The sequence below is a fragment of the Narcine bancroftii genome, chromosome 6 (genome assembly GCF_036971445.1).
Source record: "Narcine bancroftii isolate sNarBan1 chromosome 6, sNarBan1.hap1, whole genome shotgun sequence".
Lineage (NCBI taxonomy): Eukaryota > Metazoa > Chordata > Chondrichthyes > Torpediniformes > Narcinidae > Narcine > Narcine bancroftii.
Genome location: NC_091474.1, coordinates 204,814,747 through 204,833,696, shown reverse-complemented (window position 1 = coordinate 204,833,696; position 18,950 = coordinate 204,814,747). Strand labels below are relative to the sequence as shown.

The 18,950-nt window shown below is 39.1% G+C and overlaps 1 long non-coding RNA gene across 1 annotated transcript; it reads left to right on the top strand.

The window, feature by feature from the left end:
• The first annotated feature begins 1,610 nt into the window (after window positions 1–1,610).
• On the top strand, window positions 1,611–11,461 carry LOC138736980 (uncharacterized). The gene is made up of 3 exons (XR_011340696.1): window positions 1,611–1,709; window positions 9,984–10,102; window positions 11,371–11,461. It is a non-coding gene; the product is annotated as an uncharacterized lncRNA (long non-coding RNA).
• The last annotated feature ends 7,489 nt before the right edge of the window (window positions 11,462–18,950 follow it).

The following is an 18,950-nucleotide window of genomic DNA, read 5'->3' as shown; positions in this document are numbered from 1 at the left end:
GATTAATATATTTCCTGATCAGACTATAGGAAAGCCACAGGAGAAAATGTTTCACCCGAGGGGTCTGCAGCCTATTGACTAATGAAGGACATTGAGAAGCAAGTTCACCAAGACCTCCTGTGGTCTTGCTGCTTCCTGCCATAAAACTAGTGACTGAAACTGTGGAAGTTGTTGGGAAAACAGTTATCTATGAAGGTGACAAGTCCCTGGACTGGGCAACCTTTTAGCATCTGATTTCATATAAATTATGAACATCATTGGGTAGAGACATGTTAATGTTGAAAGCTTCAAGAGTATGGGGTAAAAAGCGAGCTCTGATCTCTGGCTTCTGAGCCCACAGTACTAATCCTGCCATTTGGTAAAAGTCTGTCATCTCACCTTATAATGCATATATGTTAAACCTAACTGCAGAAATTATTATAAGGCAGCTCAATTGGGATTTTTGTCTTCTTGGTATCAAAGAGGGGAAAAGGTACTGTGGGTATATATTAAATAATATAGGTGAAGAAAGTCCAGAGCAAATACTGTATAAATGAAACTATGAAATTTTTAAAAGTCAAGATAAAGTCTCAATAAAAGGTCCAGACCCAAAATGTTGTCTGACCATTTCTAACTGGAATGCTGAGTCTCTTCAGCTTCTCTTTGTTTACTGCTAGTCATCTGAGGGTATGCAGGGCCTGAATGTTGGGAATCTTGGCTTGGAAGAGCATATTGACATCAGTCTACATATCATGCCAGAAGATACAAACAATTTTTTGGAGACATTGTTGGTGATACTTCTCCAATGCTTTGTCATGTCTCTTATAAGAAGTCAAGGTTTCACACAAGAGTAAAACACGAAAGTCTGCAGATGCTGTGATTGTAGTAAAAACACAGAAATGCTGGAGGAACTCAGTAGGTCTCACAGCATCCATAGGTAATGATATTTAAGCCATCTGCATGCTCTTTCTCATACCTTGAAGCAGGGCTCAGGTCCAAAACTTTGGTAATATATCTTTACCCTTATGATGCTGAGAGTCTTATTGAGTTTCTCCAGCATTTCTGTGTTTTTACAGGTCTACCTTGAACTGAATCAGAGTGACGGACACAAATTGAAGAAGTACTGACAAGTCGAAAAATTCCTTCCCATAAATCATCAGAAAGCAGTTGCTCAAATTTCAGTTCGCAAGCACTCTCAATTTTATCATTGGATATGGGACATAAATTAAGTAAGCTGTTATAAATATTAGCTATCAATCCTTTTCGGAAAGGATTTAATTGAAGAAGAGTATTAAACCAATTAGTTGAAAAGGCAAATGGAAAATTTGGCAGAAAAGAGTATCGAAAACACTTCATTTGAAAATATCTAAGAAGATATGCCTGAGGCAAATGGAACTTTTCAACTAATTGATCAAATGAGATTAAACAATTTCCTTCAAACGTATCAAGAATGGTTATTATTCCTTTATCTTTCCATGGGTAAAAGCTTGATCAGATCATGTTTTAAAAAAATAATGGGAATAAATTTTACTGGTCAGAACAAATTATTTAAATTTTTAAAAATTGAAACCAAATCCTTAATATATGTCTGAGAATTGGATTAGACTCTTGTTTATATACTTTAGATAATGCAATGGGAGAGAAGTATCCAACAGAGAAGTTAAAGAGCATCATCTATCTGAATTCTTCTCCAATTCCACCCATAAAGAGAAATCATGCTTCTCAGAACAGTAAGTCAAAAGCATAAAGTATCAGGTATTAATTTCCCAGTAATAAAACCTGAAATTTGGTAATCCATACCACCTTTTTTCATTTTCTGTAGCAATGGTTTAGCCATAAATAAAATGATATTTTAGAATCTAATTTGTTAAACAATACTTCAGGGATGAAAGTTGGGATAGCTTTAAATGTATATAAAACATTTGATAAGATTATCATTTTAATTGCATTAATTCAACATATTATTGAAAATATCAATGGTGACCATTTCAAAAACAGTTGTTTACCATAATTAATCAAAGGGAGATAATTATATTTGTATAAATCCTTAAAGGTTTTTGTAATTTTTATACCGAGATATGTAAATTGATTTGTAATATCTTTAAAAGGTAATTAATTGATCATCTAAACATAACTGATTACTAATAGGTAAATGTTCTTTTTCTCATTTTTATCCCATATTATTTACACTAGATGGTGCAAATGTGGCATCTGAGCATTTTCAGCCTCCAAAGTGAGTTTCAATTCAAAAAATATTGAATTGAAGAATTAAAAGAAATGTCAGCTTTCATGTTTTACCCTAGTGCAATCACCCATGTCACGTTCAGAGCTGTAGAAATGCTATGGAACACCTGCGTTTATTTAGAAGGGAGGATTTTATGTGTGGTGCGCTGCAGTGTGACCAAAACAAGCACAAAGTATGAAGGCTGTACTACAAGCTTTAATTAGCTTAAAACTTGCACACAAGGTTCTGTATCCCTTCTAGCTCCATGTGCTCTGCTCCTGCCCAAGGACTGGCATGAGCCTTTATATGGGGCCAGTGATTGGCAGGGAGTAGGTGGAGCCAGTCTCCCAGGTTACCTCCCTGGAGGTACATTGGGTTGCCTCTTGCAGTAGGCAGTGCAGGAGTGTGGACAGGCACGGGCAGTCACAGACATTGCAGCATTTGTATCACCACATTATGGATATGCATATTTGCAGAAAGCCACAGTGGCCACTTGAATTTCCTGGTAAACTCAGATTCTCTGTGTATAATTTCTCATTTATTTTTAAAGCAGTGCACTGCTTACACAGATTATCTGACATTTTTTTAAAAAGTAAAGGAAGGCACAGTTTGGCATAGTGGTTTCTGCAATGCCTTCAGAGCGCTGTCTGTAAGGAGCTTGTACTGTTATGGACCTGGATGATTTTATTTTCGGACCAGGGACAGGACTGAAGCTACGGCAGGACAGAGTTTCGTGTGCTGCTGTGAGGTGCTGAAGTAGCGCTGGGAAAACGGACAGCTATGTGAGAAGCGCTGAAGCAGCACTGGGAGAAATGACAGCTCTCAGAAGGATGAAGCCCCACCCTGGAAGCCGGTGGGCTCGCAGGGAGTGCACCAGCTGTTGTCAACCACTTTCCACCAATTGGGAAAAGCTGAAGGCACGCGCTGGGACAGTTTAAGAGCCCACCGCACTGAGTTTTGAAAAGGTTAGTTGGTTAGTCAGAGGGCAGTCAGTCAGATCGTCGGTCTGTGTGTGCATGCTCAACCGGCAGCTTCAGCAAATAAGAGATTGAATTGCTTTGTTCATGGGTGCTAGCACTGCCGTCCGTAACTGTCTGTTAGTGTGCACACCTGGTAGAATCAGTATCAGAATCAGGATTTATTGCCATGAACAAGTCAGTGTTTTGTAGTAGCATCATAGTGCAAACATACATATTATAACCATCTTACAACCTTACTATAAAAAAAACAAAATAATAATAATAATAGGGCATGAAAAGTAAGGCAGTGTCTTTGGTTCATTGATTATTCAGGAATCTGATGGCAGCGGGGAAGAAGCTGTCCTTGTGCCGTTGAGTGCTCGTCTTTAGGCTCCTGAACCTTTTTCCCAATGGTAGCAGAGTGAAGAGGGGATGGTTTGGGTGGTGGGGTCTTTGAGCATAGAGGCTGCTTTTCTAAGACACCACTTCCTGGAGATATCCTCAACGGAGTGAAGTCTGGTGCCTGTGATGTCGCAGGCCAAGTTAACTACCCTCTGGAGTTAATTCTTGTCCTGAGAGTTGGTGCCTCCATACCAGGCAGTGAAGAAATCAGCCAAAATGCTCTCCACGGTACACCTATAGAAGTTTACAAGAGTCAGAGACATACCGAATCTCCTTAAACACCTCACAAAGTATAGATGCCAGCGAGCTGTCTTTATGATTACATCAATGTGGAGGATCCAGGACACATCCTCAGAGATGTTGACACCCAGGAATTTGAAGTTCTTGACCCTCTCCACTACTGAGTACTCGATGAGAATTGGATCATTTTCTCCTGACTTCCTCCTGAAGTCCACAATCATCTCCTTGGTTATGCTGTTGTTGAGCGCAAGGTTGTTGTCATTATACCATTGAACCAGCTGATCTATCTCCCTCCTAAATGCTTCCTCATTGCCATTTGTGATTCTGTCAACAACTGTGGTGTCATAGGCAAATGTAGGTAGCATTGGAGTTGTACCTGGCCACAGACATGGGTGTATAATGAGTAGAGCAGTGGGCTAAGCACACATCCTTGGGGTGCACCTGTGTTGATGATCAGTGAGGAGGAGACGTTGTTTCCAATTCGTACTCACTGTGGTCTTCCAATGAGAAAATCAAAGATCCAGTTGTGGTGGTGGAGGATAGTGGGTACAGAGGCCTAGAATTTGTAGCTTCTTGACCACCACTGAGGGAATAATGGCATTGAAGGCTGAGCTGTAGTTGATGAAGAGCAGCTGTATGTATGAGTTGATGTTTTCTAGGTGATCCAGAGCTGAGTGGAGAGCCAGCGATATTGCATCTGCTGTGGAGTGATTATGATGACAGGCAAATTGCAGATGGTCCAGATCTTTACTTAGGTATGTGTTCATTCTGGCCATGGGCACCCTCTCAAAGCATTTTGCTACAGTAGAAGTTAGTGCTCCTGGGTAGAAGTCATTGAAGCAGCCCATGCTACTCTCCTTAGGTACCGGGATAATTGATGCCCGTTTGAAACTGGTGGGAACCTCTGATTGCCACAATGTCTGTGAACACTCCAGCTAGTTGGTTGGCACAGATTTTCAATACCTTGCTAGGGTCCTCAGCCTTTTCTAGGATTCTAGTAGGCATTGTTTGTTTTTTCTTCTCAAAACGGGCATAGGAAGTGTTCAGCTCATTGGGTTGTAAAGCATTGCAGCCATCTATAGTGTTCACCTTCACTTTGTAGAATGCAATGGCCTGCACTCCCTGCCATAGTTTCAGTAGGAGAAATAAGAGTGAACTACTTTGTCTGTGGGTGCCAGTTCTCTTGTCCTGACAGCAGTTTGAATCTCTCTGATACTGTGCGTGCGCACGACAGAATTTACTTGATGACCGAAGACAGGGAGAAGTCCTGTGTGAAAGAAGGTTACTTATTAACGGTCAACTGGGTTTAGGAGGCTTGAACCCCGGGTACTGACTAGGAGGTCACTGTGGTCATTACCACATTTGAAACTCAGTAAATCTACAGTGATCATGGCCATCTGTCTCCGCGTCCAACTAAAATAGCAATGTGCAACTAAACTAAGAATCCTAAGCCTGGAGATTAGACTCTGTGAGCTGTTCCTTTTTGACTGACAGATTTGACGTGTCATTTGAGGTTTTGTTTTGGGAGTTTTCTTTTGGGGCATTTTGGGCATGGGCTGCAATGGTCTGGTTTTTTTTTCCCCCACATACACGATATAAATAACTGTTGTTAGTATATATTTGCCATAAAGGCTTATGTTTGGGTGTTGTTTATTAAGTTAATTGTATTATTGATGATTGTTAATAAATTTTGAGTTAAACGTAACCCATCTGTTAATGCATCTCTCAATTGTTACTGGAGAGATGTAACAGTACGCTCTCCCCATGTCTGCTTTGGTTTTCTCCGGGGGCTCCAGTTTCCTCCCATCCTTCATAACATACTGGGGCTGTAGGTTAATGGGGTATAAATTGGGTGGCATGGACTCATAGGCCAAATTGGCCTGTTACAGTGCTCTATGCCTAAATTAAATTATACATTGATTGGAAATGCTTAGCAGGTCAGGTTGCTCTAAGGAGAGAGAAGATGATAAGACCATAAAACTTGAGAGCAGAATTAGACCATTCAGCCCATTGAGTCTGCTTCACCATTCAAAATCATGGCTGACATATTATTCCTCTGTATCCCATTCTCTTGCCTTCTCCCCATACCATTAGGCACTATTACTAATCAAAAACCTATCATCCTCCTCTTTAAATATACTCAATGACTTGGCCTCAGTAGCCAATTATGGCAACGAATTCAACAGATTCACCACCCTATGGCTAAAGAAATTTCTACTCATCCTTGCTCTAAAAGGATGACTTTTAATCCTGAGGCAGCCCCCTGTGGTCCTTGACAAGATATCTTCTATCTTGGCCCTATTAATAAAATCCTTCCGCCCACCCCGCCCCCGCAACGTTATCTTTTTAAACTCCAGCAAATTCAGACCCAGAACTATCAAGCACTCTTCTTATACCCAAGATCATTCTCATAAACCTCTTAAGGACTCTCTCCAAAGCCAGCACATCCTTCCTTAGACATGGGGAGCTTGCAATACTCCAAATGTGGTCAATGAACATTTTATAAAGTCTCAGCATTGCATCCTTATTTGGTCAGCAACACCATTGGTTAGTAATACCATTGTTCAAGCAATGCATAACTGCAGCAGTTTGGACTGTACAAAAGTTACCATGAACCATTATAGAGGTGCTTCTCCCACATTGCTAATTACCCCCATGACTGTCTCAGTAACAGATACACAGCTACAAGTTTCATTAGCTCCTGGTTCTGCAAGGTCAATAATCACAGAAGACTGAAGTTGTGAAACTGATGGGCTTTTATTAACTATAGACTGGAACAACCATGAACCTCATTGACTGATCAAGGCAGAGTGGAATGGGGAGCATGCAAAGAGCTATGGATAGGATTGGTCTTGGGAAGAGTGACCAGCTGGCATAAGCCAATCATAGCATAACGGTGGTTTACCACAGTGAAGCCCCACTGTGCAATGAAGCTCATCATGCAGTGAGACAAGGTTATTTCAACCTTCTCAAAAATTTCAGCTCCAACTGAGCCTTAATTGCAGGTATTGAGAGATTTCATAAGTATCTTTGCCAAAAGCAGCAATGTTGAAAGGGTATGTTTAGAAATTGATAAACAAGAGTTAAAACCAAAATGGGCACTTCTGTGGTAAACTTACATTGATCTCCCTCACAATGTTACAAAATGATGTCCTGTGGAATGGGATCACATTGCATGTCTGACACTAAAATCACATTAAGGGTTTAATGTGACTATAGAAATTCAGACTTTTGTGGAATGACATGGAAATATTGATACTGTGCTTCTCATTCCACCCAAAGTGACCATCGAAACAAAAAAAAAGCTGTAAATCTGAAATAAAAACAGAAAATCCTCAAAGTACTCAAAAATTCAGGCAGCATCGGTAGAAAGAGAAATGGTTAACATTTCAGATCTGCAACCCTTAGTCCGAACAAAAATGTCATTGCTTCTCTTTCCACCGATGCTGCTTGGCCTGCTAAGATCTTCAGCATTTTCTGTTTGTACTTCAGTCACATATTAACCAGGTTAAGAGTTCTGTCTGCTCTTTAGTTGACTTAGACCATGCATCAACATTTAAATGAAGAATCCGTCATTTAGTACTTTTGCTGTTATCAGATAGAAGTGGTAACAAATAATGACAGCACCAATTTAAGACTCTTGGTCCCAAAACAACAATACTTTGGTTGGGTAAAAAGAAAACAGAGAGTTCTAAAAAAAAGCTCAGCAGATCAGGTCAGGAATATAGGGGGAAGTAAAGTTAACTTTCCAGCATCGTAGGGTTGCATGCTCAGCCTGCTGCTGTTAATGTTGCTAACTCAGTTCCAATAGGATCATCAAGTTTGCTGACGACAAAATGGTAGCTGGCCTCATTGGCAACAATTGTTCTTTTGACACTACCCTTTCATTCTGGGATGTTTTCCCCTTTTTCCTGGAATGCCTGATGTGTAAAAAGCACCAAGACTGAATGGGTGGTGGGGGGGGGGGGGGGGGTGGTGGGGAGGGGTCATTCCAGTCCTGTCATTTTTCTGCAAAGGGGATCGAATAAAGTTTCCGGAATGTCTGCAGTGTAAAAGGCACTTCTGGCATTCTTAGACCAGTTCAATGAGGTTGTGTATTGTTTACTCTAATTTTTTTAGTGTATTGTGCACTGTAATTATTTTATTGCTGCCTGCTCCCTCCTGTGGCCCACTATCCTGCTCTGTCCCGACGGTCCACTGCCTGCTCTCTTCCGCAGACTGCTGTCCCACTCTCCGTTGCTGTGGGCCGCAAACCCTAACCCAACAACCCTATCCCAAATCCCACACCTAAACCTTAGCCTAACCCAGCCCCTAACCCTGTCCCAAATCCCACACTTAATCCTAACCCAAACCCTCATTTTTCTATTAATTGTTGTGTGTTAATAAAAGTAGCATTTGACAGCAAACCCTCATGTCCAGACTCGTCTCCCTCAAACATGACACTTTCTCAACACAACAATGACCAGGGCGGGGACCGACAGTGTTGCTGTCAGCTTAAAGAGAGGAGGCTCATGCGGTGGTGCAAGAGCAAAAACCTGAGTCTCAATGTGACCAAGACAAAGGAGATGATTGTGGACTTCAGGAGGATGAATGTCCACTCCCGACTATACATCTATAGCTCCATTGTAGAGAAAGTGGGAAGTTCTTTGGCATCCATTTAAAAGACGGTCTATCCTTGACCCACAGCACCTCCTCATTAGTTAGGAAGATTGCAGCAATGCCTACACTTCCCAAGAAGGTGGAGGAGGACAAGACTACCAGCCGGCATTTTAATAACATTCTACAGGAGCACAATAGATAGAGTTCTGGCTAGAGCATCACAGGGTAGTATGGTAGCTGCAAATCATCAGTTCAGAGGTCATTATACAGGGTGATGAAAACGGCTAAGAAGATTACTGGGGACTCCCTTCCTTCTAGCCATGATGTCTACAGGGAGCGGTGCTTGAAGATGGCTCAGAGAATCATCCAGTCCACACTACCTTTGATACATTATCTTCAAGGAAAAGGTACAGGACCATAAAAGCCAGGACTGCCAGACTGGGAAACAGCAGACTGTACACTCAAATAATGGATTAAATTTGTAGTGATATGCAGAAATTTCCTCTGCATGTTATGTTAGAACTGCATGTCATCTCTCTCTGAAATCCAAAGATTAGGTTTTACTTTCTCTTTTCTTTCTTTTTATACCAATTTTTTAAAACATTTATCAATTTACATGTTGCTGTTTTTTTGCTTCAGAGAAGGGTGAGGTTTTGGGCTGGGATGAAAACCATCATGTATATAATCAATTTGTTTTTTTTAATATTTGTATACTTATAATAATTGTTGTTACACCATGTATGGAGTATTAAATAAAATATTTTTTTAAAGGCTGGGAAGCAGCTTCTTCCCACAGGTGGTGAGACTTTAAAAATTATTTAAAGGACGGTCTATCCTTGACCCACAGCACCTCCTCATTAGTTAGGAAGGTGCAGTAGTGCCTACACTTCCCAAGAAGATTGAGGAGGACAAGACTACCAGCCGGCATTTTAATAACATTATTTTGAATCACTCTGTATATATATATTATTTGTTACAGGGTGTACTGAGTGTCTACCATGGTCTAGAGATATGTGTTTCGTTGTATAAGAACAACCAGATGACCTAAACTTGAATTTGAACTCTTCCAGTCAGAGAACCTTTGTCAAAACTGAGAAGGAGGGAAAATAAGTTTTAAAGATCCAGGGAGGGTGGGGAGAGGATGTCTCTGATAGGGACAGATGTGGCCAGACCTACGGACTATTTCCAGCATTTTCTATGTTTGTTTTGGATTTCCAACATCTACAGCTTTTCTGATTTTCTCATTTGCAGATGTGGAGGCTGAAAATGGTAGACCACTGGATGGCAGTATTAGTTTAGAAAACATAACGTTAGCTACAAATTGATGCACATCGATAGTTTGTGATCGTTAAAAAAAAATTTAAGTCGTATTGCACATTTAATTTCATAAATGATCTCCAGCAAGTTTAAAACTCTCAAAATCATAGTAAGAATAGAATTGAGTTTCATGAACTGTATTCCTAAATGACAGTCAAAGATAATATTATTAGTCCTCAGTTCCCTGTCAGAAAATTATGGTCAATATAGATCCTGGTTATGCCGTGGCTCCACAGCTCCAATCACATTGTCCCACTCTCTAGTGAATCAAGGACAAGACCATGAGATGAACCACGTGGGATTTCAGTGAAAAGGAATGCATTCACTCAAAAGGCTTTGAATCTTTAGAATTCACCAGGAACTGAATGGAGCAGAACTCCAGGTGATACCTCTATGTTGGTGTTGTATCCACTTATGATGGTTTACATGAAACAATTGGCCAGAGGTGGTATAATTATAATGCCGAAAAGACATTTGGCCAGCTTCAGAGAGATAGGGGCCCAGTGAAGACAAATGGGACTAACTCAGGAAGGCACCTTGGTCACCATGAATGTGCAGGGCCAAAGGGCCTGCTTCGGTGCTAAATAACTCCATGTCTCCAAGTTCTTCTGTTTTGTATCTCTGAATTTAAATTGGTCTTTTCAATTCTATTAAATTCAAACCCATCTAATAATGCACCTGTTGATTCTACTGGGTTCAGCTTCAATCATTGTTCCCATCGATGTGCAGTCAGATTCAGCATTCTTGGGGAATGTTCCTCAGCAATTTCTCTTGGTGCTTATGCAGTACTAGGAATATTTATGGCTGTTGCAAAACAATTATAAGTTTTCCATTCCACCCTTCAAAAAACATACAGAGTTGCTAGGTTAATTGGTCACATGGGTGCATTTGACAGGTGCGAGCCCATGGGCAAGAAAGGTCATGCTGCATCTTTCAAATAAATTTAATTTCATTTAATGCTATTCAAAAAATGCTTGTTGGCTTGGCCAATCTGAAATAAAAAATATATTAAATAAATCAATATCATGAATCTGCCTGTCATTGGAAAATACCAACATATTTTTCCATGATATGACTTGGAAACAAGTGCTGAAATATTTTACAGAATGGTCCTAACAAGAAGTTTTCCAAATTTAAAGTGAGCCTATTGAATAATGAAGTCATTTTGAAATCAAGTTAAAATAAAATATTTCCTTTTTACTCATGTTAAATGATTTATGTTTAAACACATACTCTAGGTCCAGCTTCATTGTTGACTATAATATTATATGCCAATTTTCAAGGTATTTTCTGCTTGAATTTCCTTAGTGGGCTGCAGATGGGATTTCCTTATCATACAAAATTTTGTAGTCTCAGATTCCAAAGGAATACCTGCTTTCATTACCTTGTCATCCATGTCAGAAATAAATGAAAACATTTCACAAAAAACTGTATTATTGAATTTACAAGGCAGTGGCTTATTACTTTGGGAAACATAAAATTCATGTTTCACTCAGGAAGATCCAATTAATATCCATTATCACCTGCTTTATTTCTCTTAGCGATAGAAAGACTTGCAGAATTGATTCAATATGATCCTGATATTAAAGTTAATCAAGAAGAATATAAAATTAATTTTATTTGCTGACGACTTTTTGATTTATTTGACAGAACCAATAGGTGGAATGACCTTCCGGAAGAGGTGGTTGCAGCAGGGTCAATTTTGCCATTTAAGAGGAGGTTGGATGAGTACATGGATGTGAGGGGGTTGGAGCAGGTAGGTGGAAACTAGTGGGGCTTAAATCGGTGCAGACTAGAAGGGCCGATATGGCCTGTTTCTGTTCTGTAATTGTTATATGTTATATGGTTATGTAAATTATACTTAAGACTGGAGGTATATGGCAAAGTATTGGGTTATAAAGTAAATTAGGATAAAAGTGAAATTATGCCCCTCATTGTAGGGGATTATACTCAGTGTCAAAAAGATACCCAATTTAAAAGGCCGATGAATGGAATAAAACATTTAGGATATGAGTAGATAATAAATTAGATAATTTATATAAATAGAATTATTTACGTTTACTTAAGAAAATTGGAGAAAATTTGAACACATGGAAGATACTGCCAATAACATTATTGGGTAAGGTTAATTGTGTTAAATTAATATATTCCCTAGACCACAATACTTACTTTGAACATTACCAATAACATTACCACAAAAGTTTTTTCAAGAGTTATATAAATATATAAGAAATTTTCTTTGGAGGGGTAAGATGTTGAGAGTTTCTTTAGATAAAGTGACATGGAAGTTTGAGTTAAGAGGTTTACAGTTACAAAATTTTAATAATTACGATAAGGCAGATCATATGAGGTTTCTTGCTTCATTTTTTATGAGGGAGAAAAGCCAGCATGGATTAAAATAGAAGTTCATAAAATAGGAGAGAGAATATCTGAAGACTTTATATATAAATGGGAATTGAAATTACTATCGGGTGAGAGGGAAACCCCTTTGTTGAAACATTTACTTAATACCTGGAATAAGATAAACAATGAAATTGGAACGAAGGCCATTGTCCTGCCTAAAGTGCCTTTAATACAAAATCGACTTATTCCATTCTCAATGGATAATCTATTTTTAAACATTTGGTTTTAGATATTTAGCATATTGTTACGAAGGAAGAAATTTAATGTCATTTGAACAATTATAAAACAAATATGGAATACAAAATAATACATCTTTTTGTTATTATCAATTAAGGGCTTATTTAAGATAAACTGGGTCCAACAATGTTAGTAACAAAATGTGGTGATGTGGAAATGTTCATTTGTAATAGACATATAAAGACATTTATTTCAGCCATGTACACTTTATTGCAGAAGGGGACACCCAAACAGGGGATAGATAGGTCCAGACAGTGATGGGAGGTGGATTTAAATATTAATATTGATGAACAAAATTGGTCAGAGTTATGTCAAGATCGCATGACAAATACAATAAATGTTAGATACAGATTAGGTCAATATAATTTTTTTTACATCAATTATATCTCATGCCACAGAAATTAGCCATCAGACCAGTGTTTTAGATGTGGCCAGGAAATAGGTACTTTTTTACATTCCACTTAGTCCTGCTCTAACGTGAGACCCTTTTGGATAAATTTGGTAACTTTTTTAGAACAGGTTACTGGAATTAAATTCCCACAAAACACAATGTTATTTTTATGAGGTAGTATTGAAGGGATAAGACCAAAATTGAAATCATCTGTATATCAAAAAGAATTTTTAAAGATTGCCTTAGCAGTAGCAAGAAAATGTATAGTAGTAACATGGAAACTGGACACCCATTTAGGTATGGAGCGATGGAACACAGAAATGCACAGCTGCATTCCTCTTGAGAAGATTGTTTACAACCTGAGGAATAAATATGATGATTTTTTTTTTCAATTTGATGCCCATATTTACAAATTGCGGGAATTAATTTATAGATGTTTTCCTTAAACTTCAAAACCTGAAAACCACGTTAGAAGTATTTAAAGATACAAATGGTCAGAGCTGTGTGGTGAGGGGTGACCTCTGGCAACCAGGTTTCTATTCTCGTTTTTCTTACTTTTTCTTATTTCCTTTTATTCTTTTTTTCTTTTCTTGGAGATTTGTTAAAGGGGAGGGGGTTGGGGTTTTATACAATCATGTATAATGGACAATATTAATATTTGATTATTGTATTTTGTATTTGGCTATGATTGCATGTATGCAAAAAAATTTGAATAAAACTTTCAAAAAAATGAAGATCCAATGAATTGAACTATCAGTCAATGTATTTGCATTTTTTTTAACTCAACCAAGCAAATTACTTTTTATATCTGTTCATCAGATTCTATTTATTAAAAAGTGCATTTGGTGGCAGCTAGCTGTAATAAAACTAATGTAACCCATTGCATACCTGACCACATCTAACAGAGTAAGAGGCTATTTGTCCCAGTGGTCTGTATCAGTGTCCATGTGCCACACATTTCATACCATCCTACCCTTTGAGCCCTTTTTTCCTCCTACATTTACATTCTCACCCTTAAATGCTTCCTGGGTGTCCATCCGATTGTACAGAACTGTAGACTTCAGAATATTCATATACCTAGTGAGAATACACTAAAATGTAAGCTTTTATCATTTATTTTCATGGTAAAATATGCACTTTTTTTGTCAATAGTGCTCACTCCAGTGCCTTCTATGAATATAAACGGAGCTAGATGGTATGGTGCATATTGATATCTTCCCTACAGTACAACTACCCAATATGCCTGGAGAATTTCATTATTTATGATCTGGCACATATGAGATAAATGTTGTTTACACAATTATGAAGAAAGTAGAACAAAATCCATAGAAATTATAATCAGAAAATGGATATAAATAGACCTTTAAACCTTAGAGTCCATGTTTTTCTGGTCAGTGTTTCTCCACATCCTTTTGATCAATGAAGTTTGATATTCCAGAGGATTATCTCATGATCATATATTATCAAAGATGTAAATGCAACACACTGAAGCTTAACAAAACTACATTTAATTGTCTACAACTGTCAGGCTGATAAAAGATGGCATTTCAGAATCTGGAACGATTTTCCTCACTGGTTCCAAATATGGTGGGAAAATAGCTCAAGTTCCAGTTCAAATTTATTGTCAAAGTACATACATGATATCATACACAACCCTGAGATTCCTTTTCCTGCAGGCCAGGCAGAATTTCTACTTATAGGTAACTGAAAATTGTACTCAAGAAAAGATAAGTATGCAAAAGAGAGAAATGTAAACAAAGAAAGAAATATTCCGTAATAAATAATGTGCTAACTCTGAGTCCTTTAAGAAGGATTTGATTGAGTCTATTTTTTATGGGTCCTGTGATGGAGGGGTAACAATTGGTCCTAAACCTGGCAGCACAAGTCTTGTGGCACCTATACCTCTTTACTGATGGCAGCAACGAGAACAGAGCAGGTGGTGTGGATCCTTGATAATTGCTGCTGCTTTCTGACGGGAGTGTTCCATATACATTTTCTCAATGCTTGTGATGTACCAGGCTGTGTCCATTACATTTTGCAGGGCTTTCTGCTCAGAGGTATTGGTTCCCCCTTTACCAGCTCACGATGCAGCTGGTCAGCACCCTTTCCACTACACATCTGTAGAAGTTTGCCAAGGTTTCTGGTGTCATACTGAACTTCCACAAACTCCCGAGGAAATAGAGGTGATGATGCATTTTCTTTTTTTTTTTGAATATTTTATTTTTATTTTTTTACAGACTCATAACAATTAATACAACCTTTTTCAACATTGATAGAACATATAGAGTCTGTGTTTTGTCCTCCTCCCCCTCCCCTTGCCCCCGAACACCGATTATACATTATACAAATAGATACAAGTGGGGTTCAGAACCTGCAACAAAAACCTAAAAAGGAACAACCTAATTAACTAAATAACCCAAGTAAGAAATAAAAGAAAAAAAACTAAAAGAAAATCCAAACTAAAATAAAACAAACTATAAAAAAGGACTAAAAAGAAAACATGCCATGTTCCATTTCCTTAACTCCACTCCTTTCCCAGTGAAGACAGGTTTTTATAATATCCATATTTCACGGGAGGGGAGCTAGTAAATCTACATATCCGTGTATTTCAGATATGGCTGCCACACTTTAACGAATATGTCATGTTTCCTCCTTAGAGTGTAAATGATTTCTCCAAGGGAATGCAATTCTGCATTTCGATATTCCATCACGTAATATTTAATTGGGTGACGGACTTCCACATAACCATTATACACTTACTGGCTACCGCTAAGGCGACTTCACGTACTGAATTTATATTGGGACAGTCTAAAACTCACATTTCCAATATCTCCCAAAAGGTACAACTTGTGCTTCTTGTATTCATGGTTTGGGTCCAAGAAAGGCCCTCTGAGATAGTAACTCACAGGAATTTAAATTTGGTCATCCTCTCCACCTCTGATCTTACAATCATCACTGGATTGTACATCTCTGCTTTTCCATTCCTAAAGTCTTCAATCAGCTCATTGGTTTTGGTTGCTGTTAGGACATCATTCAGCCAAGTTTTCAATCTTCCTCCTATATTCTGACTTACTTTCCCTTTTCATGGAGCCCATTACTTTGGTATCAGCAAATTTGTGAATGGTGAAATTATTGAACAAGCCATGCAATCATACGTGTAAAGAGAGTAGAGCAGGGCACTAAGTACACACCCTGTGGTGCCTCAGTGCTCATGGAGATTGTGAAGGAGATGTTCTTGTCAATCTGCACTGATTGTGGTCTGGAGGTAAGGAAATGCAGGATCCAATGTGGTATTGAGGCCCATGTTTTGGAATTTGCTGATCAGTTTTGAGATGATGGTGTTGAATGTGAACTGCAGTGAATAAAGACCATCTTTATGTATGCATCCTTGATGTCCAGGTGTTCCAGGGTATTGTGTGGAGCCAGTGAGATGGCATCTGTTACTGCAGCAGGAAAATTGGAAAGGATTCATGTCGCTGCTCAGACAGGAGCTGATATGCTTCAACACTAGCCTCTCAAAATGTTGGTTGGTAGTCATTTAGGCAGGTTACCAGACTCTTCTTGAGTACCAGTACGATTAAGGTCTGTTTAAAACAGGTGGATTCCAAGCCCTGACAGGGTGAGATGTTGAAGATATCCATGAAAACTTTGGCCAGTTGGTCAGCACAGGTTTTCAGTACTGTTGGGTACACCGTCCAGACTGGATGCTTTTCATGGATTCACTCTCCTGATGGCAGCCCATGCATCATTGTCAGATACTAACAGTAGAGGAGCACTAGGGGACATGGATGTGTGCAGTGGCTTTTTCTTGTTCTGGTGGACAAATTGGGCATAGAAGGCATTGAGCTCATCAGGGAGTAAAGCTTTAGTGTCTCCTACTGCACCTGATTTGGTTTTGCAACAGGTTATGTCATTCAATTTTTTTAAATTCAAGTTTAGGCATAAAGCATGTTAACAGGCCATTATGGCCCACAAGTTCGTGCTGCCTAATTTACACCCAATGAACCCATATCCCTGGTACATTTTTGAATGGTGGGAGGAAACCAGGGCTTCCGGGGGAAACCTACGCAGACACGGGGAGAACGTACAAATTCCTTGTAGTCAGTGCTGGATATGAACCCAGATCCCAATCCCTGGCACTGTAAAGGCACTATGCCGTCCAGCCATAGTTGTTTGGTATCCTTCATTGTTTCCATTCATGCCCAGAATCTTCACTTCACCTGGGAGATGGCTTTTTTTTTGTGGTCGCACCTATTCCTTTTGTAGCGTCATTGATCTCTGGACTTAAAGGCATGTGATCTGGTTCTTAGCAGGTTCCAGATTTCATTATTCATCCAGGTTTCTGGTTAGCGAAACCCCTGAACTATTAGATAGAGACACGCTTGTCCACAGCTATTTTGATGAATATATATTCAAGATTAGACTTTTCCTTATTCCTTTTCACAAAGGAATTCAAAAATTCAAGGTACCCCACTTACACCCCCAATTCCTTATCTTGGTGACATTGTTTACAATATTTCTATTTTGATACCCTAGCAGTTTGTAGTATAACAGGATGTTGAATTTTACACATTACCAACTAATTGTAACTTGTGATCATGTTTCTTTTTGAGCAATTGCAAGTTTTGTTCGATATCAGCAGAAAGTCTTAGCAAAAGATAATGTAGCTCAACATTCCTTCAGCTTTAAGTCTTGCTAAGATATGCATCTTTCCTCTTATGTGTTGATGAGGTAGTACAATTTTTTAAGATTTTGGTAAGTAAATCTTCACTTGAGGTCTTAATTAAATTTAGACCAAAATCTGTCATATCCATAAGCCTGCCCAGTTAATTTTTAATCATTTTAAAAATCTTCTCCTTAAAAAGAAACATTCAAACTTTTAAATCAAAGACAAAGTGAGGCTGATCCCTGAAATCCTGCCACCACGGGTCTGTGCCCAAGAGGGTAGTGCCTATTCATCGGCAACAACCATGAGGAGAGACTCGAGGCGAGAGACCTGGGAAAGGTGTGGGCTGCTGTCGGGAGACACGTGCTGGGCTGCAGATCGCTGGAGACTGGATCGAACTGGCTGGAGGTGTACCAGGTATCAGAACCGGGATACAAGGAGGTGCCAAGGAAGGTGAAGAATTCCTGACCGTGTTGGAGGTTCAGATCTGGAGCTCAGGTCGCCAATGACTTGGAGTGGACTCTGTGGCCGTGGAAGCGCTGGAGGTGAACCTACAGACGCTTAGTGACTCAGGGGAGGGGGAAAAGAAGGGGATCTCTTTTTTGCTTCTCTCTTTGACTGTAAGAGGCACTTCAGCAAATTCCTGCCAGTGCCCAATCTGTCTGCCTAACATCGAATGCATCCTAATTCTGGGGCAATTTGTAATTATTCAATTTCTGGGAAAGAACCCTGTAGGCAAACCATTTCATTCATCTCTAAATACCTGTGAAATGAGTAGGTTGCCAGGCCACTCTTCAGAATCAATCACAAATATGGACCAGAGCATACCAATATAGCAGATTCATCCCCTGAAGAAATGGTAGCAAATCACAGGGGTGGCAACAGATCAATAGCTTTGAGCTCATCATTAATGTTGACTACGTTTCTTAAATGCATCGCTAACCCCTTTGTACCTCATCACCCATCCTAGCACTGGAATTCCTAACTCAAACCTCTCCAAGTTTCCTTTGCCTAAGTTTCCACTTGTAAAAATGTAAAATGACATTTGCATCAAGACTATTTTTAAGAGCAAAAGTGCATAACAGCATTTTGCAATGTCAAAATACGCCCCAAAAATTCATCTCCAAGTCTTGTCCTAATCAATGACACGATGGTGAAACCCACAAAAGCAGAATGCCCTTCCAAACAGGATTGGTTGCCAGGTGAATAAACAATAGGTGGCATTGTTGTCTAAGAGCAGATCTAGCCAATTAAAGCACCAGCAAACTGGGTTCAAATCTGGCACTCCCTGAAAGGAATTTGTATTTTCTTCCTGTGCGTGCTTGGGTTTTCCCAAGATATTCCAGTTTCCTCCCAACCTTCATAATCTCCTCAGGTTGTAGGTTGATTTGGGCAATACATGCTCATGAGCCAGAAGGGCCTGTTACCATGCTGTAAATTTAATTTAATAAAACTTTTTACTGACTTTATTTAACCAGGATTACAGATACTTTGAAATTGTAAACCATGATTTACAATTCACTACAAAACTAA